Source organism: Gymnodraco acuticeps, unplaced genomic scaffold (assembly GCF_902827175.1).
Source record: "Gymnodraco acuticeps unplaced genomic scaffold, fGymAcu1.1, whole genome shotgun sequence".
In the NCBI taxonomy this organism is placed as follows: Eukaryota; Metazoa; Chordata; class Actinopteri; order Perciformes; family Bathydraconidae; genus Gymnodraco; species Gymnodraco acuticeps.
Genome location: NW_022992222.1, coordinates 959665 through 972591, shown reverse-complemented (window position 1 = coordinate 972591; position 12927 = coordinate 959665). Strand labels below are relative to the sequence as shown.

Sequence of the window (12927 nt, the reverse complement as noted above, 5' to 3'; positions counted from 1 at the left end):
TCTAAAACATTTTCTAAATACACAAAATAACCATTTCTCTCAAATATTGTTCACAAATCTGAAAAAATCTGTGATAGTGAGCAATTCTCCTTTGCCGAGATAATCCATCCCACCTCACAGGTGTGGCATATCAAGATGCTGATTAGACAGCATGATTATTGCACAGGTGTGCCTTAGGCTGGCCACAATAAAAGGCCACTGTGAAACGTGAATTTTTGCTTTATTGGGGGGGTCTGGGGGGGTCCGAAAACCAGGCAGTATCTGGTGTGAGGGGTAGGGTTAGGGTTAGGGTAATGTTGTGAATCGAGTGGCCTGTGTTCGTCGTCCATAACATACACCTGCCCATACCATAACCCCTCCACCACCATGGGCCACTCGATTCACAACATTACCCTATGTGAAGTTAAAACTTCTGTTGTTGCAATGTTGAGGTGGAATGAAGGAGTCTGGAACGTCGTTAGCCAAAGCACTGAGAGTTTATTGAACACAGTACATTAATACAGCCGGGAGGTCACTTAGTTTCACACTGTCCTGTGCATCCACCAAATCATCTCTGAACCCACAGAAACCACAGCACGCAAAAACATGAGGAGAGGCGGGCTCTCAGAAGCCCGCGTTTACCTAATCAATAGCAGATGGGAGACAATAATCTGCTTGTCTCAAGAAATGCAGGCAGGCCTGGACCCTTCCCCCACAGGATATAGGAGAAGCGTTTGACCTGTGACCTCAACCTACAGAGGAGTTTTTGACTGATACTACAAACAGATGTTTGCAGTATCACAGATTCTAAGAAACAATAAGAAACTCTATAATCAAGATCAGATTAAAATATTCTCTTACATATTCACTCTTTTTATCAATCTATTGATAACCAATTAACATTAGTCTAAGAATATTTCAGTCAATACTTAAATCAATAAGCATCTTCAGAGTTGGGTGGGCTCACTCACATTAATTACATCAAAAGTAGAACAAGATTGAAAACACTTCAATCACCATGATTGAACACAGTCAATCATAATAAAAATCATCTCTCTTCAGTGCTTGGCATCTTTTGTCAAAAGGCACAATAATAAACACGTGAAATACAAAATATTACAGTAAAATATATGTTTCAAAAATAAGATCTTTTATCATTTATCACTCAGTTAATCTCATTCATCGAACACAAATTCTAAATCAGCTTACATCTCAAAGATTTACTTCAAGGCAATTACTTATTAAAAACACAATTAGAATTTAGGATTATAAGAAATCCAATTGAGGTATAATTCAGGATTATAAGAAATCCAATTGAGGTATAATTCAGGATTATAAGAAATCCAATTGAGGTATAAATCAGAATCATGAGAGATCCAGCTAAAATTCCTAGTTAAGGTATAAATTCACAGTGATGAATCGATCAATCTGTAATCTGTAAAGTTACAGTGTCCTCAATCTTTAACATTACTTTACGTTTACTTCATTACGCTTTATTCAAGAGTAAGGCACTTAGTAATACATTTATTTCATTCAAATACATTTGTTCAAAATCTGAAAAGGATGAATCAGACATTTTATTTGTATAACAACCTGAAAAGGAAAAATCAGACATTTGTCCTTTAATCCAGTGTATCAACTGTAATCAATTATCAAAAAATCTGTTCTTTATTCAGAATATCAACTTTAAACAACATCTCAATCGTTGAATGGAGGTACCCACGGGTCAGAGACCACGATGGAGACCCAGGGATCGGGGAGCTCTGCATTGTACATTAATATTGTGTCCTTTACAGTTGAATACCCCACTAGCCTCTGTGGGGCCTGGAGGGCAGTCTTGGCAACCCTTCGTATGGCTAATTTAACCACAGTGATCAAACAGATCACTAGGATTAGCACAACCAAGATAAACACTGAAACAGTACAAACAAATTTAACCAACCCCACTCCCCAGGATCCAAAGGTTCCACTTAATTCCCCAAATGTAAACCCATGAGTTTCATGCAATTATTTTATCCCCCTGGCAGTATCATGAGCCATGTCCATAACTTCAGGTGTGGCATCAGAAATAAAAGAACAGCACTCAGATCCTATCACCTTGCATGTCCCCCCCTGGGCAGCTAAGAGGAGATCAAGCGCCATGCGATTCTGTAGTGCTACTGTCCTAACTTCCTGCAATTCTTTGTGTTCAGCTAACATCGCTGTGTTGGATACATTTAGATGGTGTTCTACAACTTTAGACAGTGCCACAATTTCCTGCTGAGTAACATAAATACCGTACCGAGGCAAAAATAGGCTAGCTATCTGTTGTCCTTGTGTAATTGACCTGCTGTTCCTGTGTAGAGAGGGAAGAATCGCTGTGATCTCCTTAGCCTCTACTTTACGGATTAAAGGGATTAGGCAGGCTAGATAACAGGTGCCATAAAAAATGTCATATGGCACACAGCCATAGGCCCGGTCCCCACAAACTAAGTAAACTCTCTGTGGGAGGGGAATTCTGGCTAAATTGACTCTCACTATGGTATTACAGTAGCTGTGTCCCACATCAGGAGAGGTGTGAGATCCTACTTCATTCTGGAAGCAGATGGACACATTATTCCATTCATGTACCACAATTGGGGGAACATATACTGAGCAGTCACGTGTAGGGGGCTTGCCTAAGGGTATTGGCTGCGTACAGTCATGTATTTTAACCTCAACGGAGTCCACTGTTCTAGAGCCAAACCAGGGCACAACTGTTACCAAAGCTTCAACCAACAAAGCGGGTGTGTGTGGTTGCATTATGCATGGACTTGTGACGTTAGCCGAACAATTAGTCTGAGCTAGAGCTAACTGGAATCTATATTCAAAAGCTAGGTTAACGTATTTCTTCATATATATTAGTTTTAAAAACATCGACCGTTTGAAACCGTCAGGCAGGTAATTTTTATTTACTGTATCAACAATGAGAGAGACTAAGCCCTTGTATTGTAAGGGTTGTTCAGAGTCTATTGGGTAGGAAGGAGTATAACAATCCTCTGCCTCGTCGCTAATTCTGGACGCTATGTCATTCCAGTTTACTAAACCGTAATCAGCTTTTGTGAAAGGAATTGGGCTAAACATAGGAGAATGCATGGATTCTGGCATATTTTGGCACAACCAACAGTTGCTAACATTACGTTCATGTGCGTAGTCTAACATTAAACTTACTGCAGAATTAGTTTTAGTTCGTTTAAAAGGAGTAATTAAGGCCTTTTTTGAAGAATCTACCTCACCTTCTGATTGTTTAAGTGGAGTAACATCACCTCCTGATTGTTTAAGTGGAGTAGATGGAACATTTGTTTTGCTATTTGGTCCAGTAAATGTGCATGCAGTATCACCTGGATTGGGAACCTGGTAATCTGGTTTCCTCATTGTACATTTTACCTTATCCCTTATCAGTGTCTTGAACTGTTCTACAGTGCTACACCACAGTTCTGGGGGCATTTATTCGATGGTGTTGAGAGCCATCCTTACCCCCTCTGATGAGACCCCGAACCAATAGTACTGGTTCTTTGGATACATCTCCCATGTTGGGTAAACTGAGGACACAGGAAACACAATAATACAGTTAGATGAGTCACATATTGAAATTGGGCAGTTAAAGGCAATAGTCTCTGACTTATGACCAGGGAGGGAGACAATCCTCCTTATTCTCCCTCCTTTTCTCTCTCTTTGTGTCTCTTGCACCATACTGAATGTCTGTGTGGTGATTGGATACAACCTGTCCTTGTCGCTAGGCACTGATTTGCCCGTTGGTGTTGTTTTGCCCTCAGGGTCTGGGCCCTGAGTGGTCAAGTCGTCTGCGCTCTTAGATAAGAGCACCTTATTTTCTCCCTCAGAGGGGCGAGGTCCCTCGCCACCTGTCGTTGAGATTTTCACAGCTTCATCTAGCAGGGCGTCCTTGGCCAGGTATAGTAACCCTAGAATGATTAAGATGATGACTGCCTTCACACGCCAGCATCCGGTAGAGGAGAGAGACGACATCTTGAAGCGTGAATCCACTCCGCTCTACCTTGTACTCTCAGGGCTGTTCTGGTCACTATTAACACCTGGAAAGGACCTTTCCACCTGGGAGACAAAGAACCTTTTTCAAGCGATTTGATTAGTACATTATCACCAATCTGAAAAGGGTGGGTGGGCTCCTCTCCAGGCTGAGGGAGCCTGTCAGCCACCTGCCTGTGAAACTTTCTCAACATGTCAGTTAGATATTTGACATAGTTAGTCATGTAATCCTCTGTCCACAAAAGAGTGAGTCTGTGGGGCATTACTGGGGGGCTAGATCCTGTGAACATTGCCCTTCCCATCAATACTTTGTGTGGGCTAAACCCTGTCGTTGCATTTGGTGAGCTTCTGATTGAGCACAGAACTAGCGGCAGTGCGTCTACCCATTTTAGTCCTGTGGTCAACATTGTTTTAGTGAGTTTCTCCTTTATAGTCAAGTTCATTCTCTCAACCTGGCCTGAGCTCTGTGGGTGATAGGGAACATGCAATTGCCATTTGAACCCTAACACTGTAGCTAGACTCTGGGTTATCTTAGAAATGAATGCCGGACCTCTGTCACTGTTAATCCCTGCTGGAACACCAAATCTAGGGATAACATCTTTGAGAAGACACTTTACAACTGTTCTGGCGTCTTCTTTTCTGGTAGGGTAGGCCTCTACCCATTTGGAGAACTGGCACACTATTACCAAAAGATATTTGAATCCTTGGCATGGTGGCATGTGCGAAAAGTCAATTTGCATATTTACAAAGGGCCCCGAGGGGGGCGGTAAGTGTTCATGCTGAACTGGACCATTTCTTCTTCTTGTCTGCTGGCATATCATGCATCTATCTACAAGTGTCTGTGTAGCTAGTGTGATGCCTGGAGAAAACCATTGTGACTTTATAATCCCATTCATCCCTCCTTTTCCTACATGTGATTTGCCATGTGCAACATGTGCCAAAACATGGAGGAACGAACGGGGACAGACCATCCGGCCGTCTGGGTGGAGCCACAAGCTGGACTCAGCGTCAAGTGTACAACCTCGTCTTAGCCATACATCTTTCTCCCTAACATCAGCGCGGGCTTGCATGTCCGCGACATCATTAAAGGAAGGCAAACAAATAGTTTCTGCGGGTTGTGTCGAGGGGCATTGGAGCACCATAGAAGAGGAGGAAACTGCTGCTTGTTTAGCCGCGGTGTCGGCTAACGCATTTCCACGCGAAATAGGATCATTAGAATTTGTGTGAGCAGCACATTTAACTACTGCTAGCTGTGCAGGGAGCAGGATAGCGTCTAATAGCTCAGCTACTAACGCATGATGTTGAATAGGCTTACCAGCCGATGTTAAGAAACCGCGCATTTTCCACAAGACACCAAAATCATGGCACACACCAAATGCATACCTGGAGTCTGTGAAAATGGTTGCAACTCTACCTTGAGCCAAAATACACGCCCTAAGCAGAGCATACAACACTGCAGCCTGAGCTGACGTGCCATTTGGCAAGGCCCGGCTTTCTAAAACTTCCCAGTCATTCACAACAGCGTAGCCTGCTAAGTGTACTGTGTCAGACGGCCTGCTCGCAGACCCGTCTGTGTATAGAATCATATCTGAATTAGGGATAGGAGTTTGCAACATATCAGCTCTGGGGGAAGAAGACATGTCAATCGTTGTGACGCAGTCATGTGTTATTTCAAAATCTGGAATTGGCACCAGTGTAGCTGGGTTTAGGGGGGGGGAACGTTTAAGAGTGATGTGTGGACTTGAAAGAATTACCGCTTCATAACCAGATCGCCTTGCTACCGTCATATGCTGAGTAGCAGAGGTGTTCAGAATATGCAAAACTGCATGTGGGACATGTACTACACAGTCACTGGCCAGTACAATGGGAGAGGATTGTTTTACAACTATCGCAACTGCGGCCACAGCACGCAGGCATGAAGGCATACCAAGCACCACAGGGGATAGCCGAGATGAGTAGTATGCAATAGGCCGGAAATTAGAGCCATGCTTCTGCACCAAGATGCCCGTTGCAAAGCCCCCCTTCTCATGGACGTGCAGGTGAAACGGCTGATGGTAGTCAGGGAGCCCCAGGGCAGGAGCAGATGTGAGGGCCTGCTTTAAGTCCTGAAAGGCAGTGTGCATGTCCTCAGACCATTGAACAATGTTAGGGGCAGCCTGCAGAGTGGCAGCACGCAGGACAGAATCCATCGCAGCATACTCAAAAATCCAGTGTCTGCAATAATTTGCCATGCCCAAGAAGGAAAGCATGTCCTTCTTTGTGCGAGGTGGTGGTACTTTGTTCAACAGGCAAATCCTTGCTGGCGAGAGGAGACGGTGTCCATCCCTCAGAATGTGACCCAAATACGTGACCTCAGTCTGGCAGTATTGCAACTTGGCCAGGGATGCTCTGTGTCCGCATTCAGAAAGTCTTTTCATGAGCAGAATGGAGTCGATGCGACAGGCGTCTTTATTGGGAGAAGCTAACAACAGGTCATCTGCGTACTGAAACAAGGTAATACCTCCTGTCAGGACCAAAGTGTCCAGATCTCTCCTCACAGCTGCTGCGTACACAGTAGGCGACTCAACAAACCCCTGTGGGAGGCGCGTGTATGTGATTTGTTTACCTTTAAAAGTAAATGCAAACAGATACTGGCTGTCTGGATGCAGAGGAACAGAGAAAAATGCTGAACATAAATCAATCACTGTGTAGTACTTAGAGTCCGGGGGCAGAGAAGCTAAGATCAAATTGGTGTCTGGCACTATAGGAGCTGTCAGAATGAGAATAGCGTTAATAGCTTGCAAATCTTGGACAAAGCGCCACTCATCAGGGCGATTGTGTTTAGGTATGGGTAGAATTGGAGTATTACAGGGACTAGTTGTGTAAATTAACACGCCCTGATCAAGCAAAGATTGGATGACTCCTTCAATCCCCAAAATGGCTCTATGGGGTAAATTGTACTGTCTGATGGCAGAAAATCTGGCGTTGGCTTTAAGTGTTACTCGATGTGGAGGCGCTGAGGCAACAAAACCAACATGGTTCTTGTGTTTGGCCCATAATGTAGCCGGGACTTCTGAAAAATCTGAGGGGGTGCCATACTCTGTGGGGGGGTTTGGTTGTAAATGAAGGAAGGTGCTTTGGGGAAGAGCAATTGGCTCCGCGAGACGCAGCAGGAAATGCTCCCCTCCAAAGTTAATTACGTTAGGTGGCGTGTGTGTGTGTGTGTGTGTGTGTGTGTGTGTGTGTGTGTGTGTGTGTGTGTGTGTGTGTGTGTGTGTGTGTGTGTGTGTGTGTGTGTTGTGTGTGTGTGTGTGTGTGTGTGTGTGTGTGTGTGTGTTGTGTGTGTGTGTGTGTGTGTGTGTGTGTGTGTGTGTGTGTGTGTGTGTGTGTGTTGTGTGTGTGTGTTGTGTGTGTGCGTGTGTGTGTGTGTGTGTGTGTGTCTGTGTGTGAGAGAGGGGAAAGTGTGGCTTCCAGCTGGGCCTGGCAGCGGGCTGCCATGGCCCCCACCTCCTTTGGGTTACTGCCTGGCGTAACAGCCACTGTGACGTACTGTAGGGGAGGGTTTCTTCAAGATGAAGACCTGTGCCCTGGGTGTTAGCCTGAGGGGTAATGCACATCCTTGTTGGCCAATGAACAAATATTGTTCACTTGTCAACCGATCTGAACTGTTGCAAAAACCTCTTACTGATCGCGCGTAGTCATCTGATGGATTAAAGGCAGCTGTGCAGTGACAATTCAACACAGGTCGCATAAGAGACATTAAAGACGCACACACTGGAGAAATGCTAGCAATTTTCTGAATCCCTGTTGTGGAGAAAACAGAAATCATGTTGAAATCTGGAAATGACCAACAATAAAGGTTGTCTCGCGATGATTGAATGAATTGGACTGCCTGATAGACTTTACTGTCAGGAATTGTCAAAAACAATCCGTCTGAAGTGCAATGTATTGTTTCCTGTAATTTACATAGTAAGTCCCTGCCCATTAGATTGATCGGGCTTCCATCTGAAATAATGAAAGAGTGTTGCACGTTTGATCCATTAATTGAAACATTAGTGCTCACTGAAATGGGTTCGGACATAGAAATTCCAGCAACACCGATTGTTGTGACAAACTTATTGGTTGCTTCACACACTTTCTCCTTAGTACGCACGGCAGACAATGTGGCTCCGCTGTCAATCAAAATATCTACAGCCGTACCACTAAAATCAACGGGCATAATCGGATCTTCACGCGGGTTATTGGAAAGGCGAATTGTTGCTGCTTGAATGGGGAAATGCTGTGAATCTGATCCTATTTCTTCCTGGCACCACTATCTTCTATTAAATCCACTTTGTTGACCGTTTTGCTCCTGGATCTGTCTGTCATACCGTGGAGGCTGCGTTAATGCCAGATGTCTGGACTGCTGGGGAAGGGGGGGGGGAAGGGCGTGCTGGGAAAAGGGGGGCTGGGTAAGGGGGGGCTGTGTGTGCTGCTGGACCCCCCACCGCTTACCACACTGTCCAGTGATCCGTTGCTCCGCAAACATGACATGGTGTCAATTTTTTGGAATTTTTGTTCTGCTGCTGTCTGCTCTTATTATGATAATCCTGTGATCTCCCCTGATTTTGATACTGCTGTGTGTGGTTTTGTCCCTGAGTTTGATAAGCCTGGGTGTTTTGAGGAAATTGTTGAAGCAGTTGTGAAATTCTGGGGGTAAGGAATATTTGGCTCCTATGCAACGCACGCATTGTGGCTATCGTCATTTTCCAATTTTTAACTTGCCATTCGGGAGTCGCCATCATGTAGGCCTGAGCCGTTTCTGGGATTAAATTATGTAACAAGGTCTGTATGGCAAACAAATCATTACCCTCTCTTTTAATGCCCGCATTATTATCCCACACTGTCATGAAACGCTGGATAAATTCTGGGACATTTTCAGTTGGGTTTTGTACACAAGCCGTCACTTGGGAAAAATCTGTGTGAGTTTTAGCGCATGCTCTGATAGCCAATGCAGCGACGTTTTGTATCCACATGTCTCGCGTCTGTGTCAGAGGCCAATCTCCTGCAGGCGTACACTCAGGAAATTTAAACTCGTCTCTGCACGTGGGCCAATCTGCTTTGTATGTTAAGATTATCAGCTGTTTAACATCATGAACCAAACAGTTATAAACTGAGCAGACATTAGTCAACCATGACAGATACTCATCTGGACTTTTAGTGGGACTGGGAGCGTGATTAGTGACATCAATGACCTCAGCGGGTGTCCAGGGCTTAAAAACTGGAACCTCTCCTATCAGAATTTTCGGGGCGGTCACAGTTTCAGCAGAATTATTATTCTGAGATGTTTGCATTGTCGTGATATATTTACGCTGGACATGTTTTGGAAAACTGCTGCCGTACGGCGATTCTGGGTGATCGTGTAAACGGAGTGGCGGAATGCGAGGAGTGGGGGTCTGTAACGGACTGCCGTGTGAAAGATTCCCTTCCCCCGCTGCTGCACTCTGCTCCTCTTGTGCCGATTGGAATTCTCTATCTTGTCCTGTCTGATATCTCAACCCATTTTCATTCATGATAGCGGCAGTTGTCATTAACAGATCATCATCGGAGTTTCTCGCAACGGGATTTGAGAGTTCTGTCGCGGGAATTATTTGTGTACAGAGAGACACAGCCTACTTTCCTTCCAGCAGCCTGTCAAAATACAAATGAGCTGAGATGGGCTTGGCGCTTTCCCTTGTCGTTTAACCCAATCATACATTACTGACTTTGCAATGTCTGGAACATTTTCACCGTGTCTTTCCCTAAATCTGGACATGTTTTCTGATCTTACATCAAAAGCAGCCTCTAGGCTAAGCAAATGACAACTTTTTGCACATTGAGAAACTTTATCAATAAGCTCTTTGAGCTCAATGGAGCCTCGCTCGCTGCCAACAGATTTTGCATTCTTCCGCTCATCATAACCTATTTTCTCTGCAATTGCCATCCAAGCCTTCACACATCCTGTCATGTATTGCTGATCCCATGAACAATTTGAATTATTTTCCACCAGTTGAAATGCTTGCCACAACACGGCCATATCAAAACTACCTGTCAGAGGCCAGTCAAATTGAATCAATCCTTTCTGATTAATCTGTTGTGAGTGTTGGCAAAGTAACGATGTAAACGGCATAACTTTAGACCAATCCAAAGTTCTTCCGACAATTCCAGACGGCATGTTTGGAGAAAACAAATGCGTGTAGTGGCTTTCTGCAATTGGATTTTTTGGAAGTGTCTTTGTGCGAGAAATCGTTTTCCTCTTACCAACTGAATCGTTTGTGGAGGCAGTATTACCCATGTTTAATGGTTAGTACAATAAAACAAACACTGCAATTAGACAAACAAACATGTACTCGCAACAAAATCAGCGCCCTGGCCAAAAAGTCATCCAGTTTAATTTAATCCGAAATTACGGAAACCTCAACGGGAGCACTGAAATATCTGTTTAATATGGGCTCTTCTCAGCCATATTTACTAGTAATTTGTTGAGCAATAACTACCTTATTCTCAATCAAAACCACTATGCAAATTTAGTGGTAAAACTGCTCTACCGACCGAGAGCAGAGATTTTTAATTAATTCAGTACTCTTTTTTTGTTTTGTTATTTTAAACAACAGCCAATTCAATAATCCGTTATTAAACACAGTGTGAATGTAATATTCTGGTATCACCCTTCCCATTTAATAGTTTTATTTTGTTCTAAAACTTATGGTGTGATTAACAAAAATACAACCCTGTGTTCTACATTCCTCGTGTGCCGTTCACCACAGGGGGGAGGGGAATTCGCCCTTCCTCCTGCAGGCTAGCAGACACCCGACGCGGATTGATCTGACTTAAACCGTTGAAATCTCCAGAATTCGGCGATTTGTTTCAATTACAAATCCTCACATTGCTTTTGAAACAGAAGTTCCACCTTGCTGATGCTCTCCTTAAGGTCTCTCCAAATATTTGCCGTGTGTAATTGTCCAGTAATTTAATTCTAGGAACCACACACAGCGGAAATCAGTAAAAGTCGATATTCCGAGGTTATTTATTAGCCCCAAATATTCTTATTGTTTTATACATGAGCTGTGCTTGCTTCTTTGGGCACTTTCCCCAGCAGCAATCACAGGAAAAACTGGCCAGGATAGAATCCCCCTTTGACACCGATTTCTCAGGTTATAATTAAGCCTTCAAATGTACAGAGTAGAGAGACCAAAACAAATTGCACTCGCGCAGTCTCACAGGTAATTTTGATACCGTCAATCACAGACCCTGGTAAGGCAGTGTTCAAATAGATTTGAAATAGCACTTACCAGTTTCTGAAGATATCTTGGTATTGTTCGTTGACGCCAATTGTGAAGTTAAAACTTCTGTTGTTGCAATGTTGAGGTGGAATGAAGGAGTCTGGAACGTCGTTAGCCAAAGCACTGAGAGTTTATTGAACACAGTACATTAATACAGCCGGGAGGTCACTTAGTTTCACACTGTCCTGTGCATCCACCAAATCATCTCTGAACCCACAGAAACCACAGCACGCAAAAACATGAGGAGAGGCGGGCTCTCAGAAGCCCGCGTTTACCTAATCAATAGCAGATGGGAGACAATAATCTGCTTGTCTCAAGAAATGCAGGCAGGCCTGGACCCTTCCCCCACAGGATATAGGAGAAGTGTTTGACCTGTGACCTCAACCTACAGAGGAGTTTTTGACTGATACTACAAACAGATGTTTGCAGTATCACAGATTCTAAGAAACAATAAGAAACTCTATAATCAAGATCAGATTAAAATATTCTCTTACACCCTAACCCTAACCCTACCCCTACCCCTCACACCAGATACTGACTGGTTTTTGGACCCCCCCAGACCCCCCAATAAAGCAAAACTGCACGTTTCAGAGTGGCCTTTTATTGTGGCCAGCCTAAGGCACACCTGTGCAATAATCATGCTGTCCAATCAGCATCTTGATATGCCACACCTGTGAGGTGGGATGGATTATCTCGGCAAAGGAGAAGTGCTCACTATCACAGATTTTTTCAGATTTGTGAACAATATTTGAGAGAAATGGTTATTTTGTGTATTTAGAAAATGTTCATCTCATGAAAAATGGGAGCAAAAACAAAAGTGTTGCGTTTATATTTTTGTTCAGTGTACATCACCAGTAATTCAGCTCTACGTTCAGCTCTTCCAATTAGGGGAAGAAGTCAACTTGTTACAGGCTTATCGACAGCCTCTACACCTGTCTCGCAGGTCTAAACCCAGTTAAACACCAGGGCTTTGTTACGCAGTGTACTCTCCAAAACAAGCTGCTTACCTGACAAAACAACTGGGCTGAAACATCACTCATGACCCAAGTTCCATGATTCAAATGCAGTGTACTTAGATCCTCTGTATTTGATCAATATGTTCCTTTATTCCTGATGGAGAGGAAGGATACAATTCTCAGTTTAGTAGTTGAGAAGACATACTGTGTGTTAGAGACGAGTAAATATGAAGGAAATGTAGATAACTAAGTTTTATCGGTTGAGAGAAATACTAAGAAAGAAGGATAATGGCGGCTCTCTTCCTTCTTAAAGCTTAATGGCGTCTTTGTGTGCTTCCTTGGTGTAAAATAATGCAACTTACTGTTCTCTGGAGGGAATTTCCATGTCCAGGAAGTCCATCTCAGACAGTAATGGAAATGTATGAGGCATTTTGTTGGTTGAAAGAAAGCAGCAGCAGCATCACAGTGGAGTATATCGCTTGAGAGCAGAAACTAAATTAGTATGTGGTTGTTCTTTGAAGAGGCAGATGCGGGCTGCTTTTGTTTGCATGTGTACCGAAAAACAACCAGACGTCAACTGACAGAGAGATAAAGAGACGGTGGCACGTCATTTGGAGAGTTCAGTCAGTCTTCAGATTGGCTGGAAGAACTATTGCTTCACAAACATCTGTGTCTATGGTTACCCAGCT

General features: G+C 43.7%; 1 protein-coding gene across 1 annotated transcript in view; it reads left to right on the top strand.

The window, feature by feature from the left end:
• alk (ALK receptor tyrosine kinase) overlaps positions 1-12927 on the top strand; it is a 516591-nt gene that overhangs the window by 247719 nt on the left and 255945 nt on the right.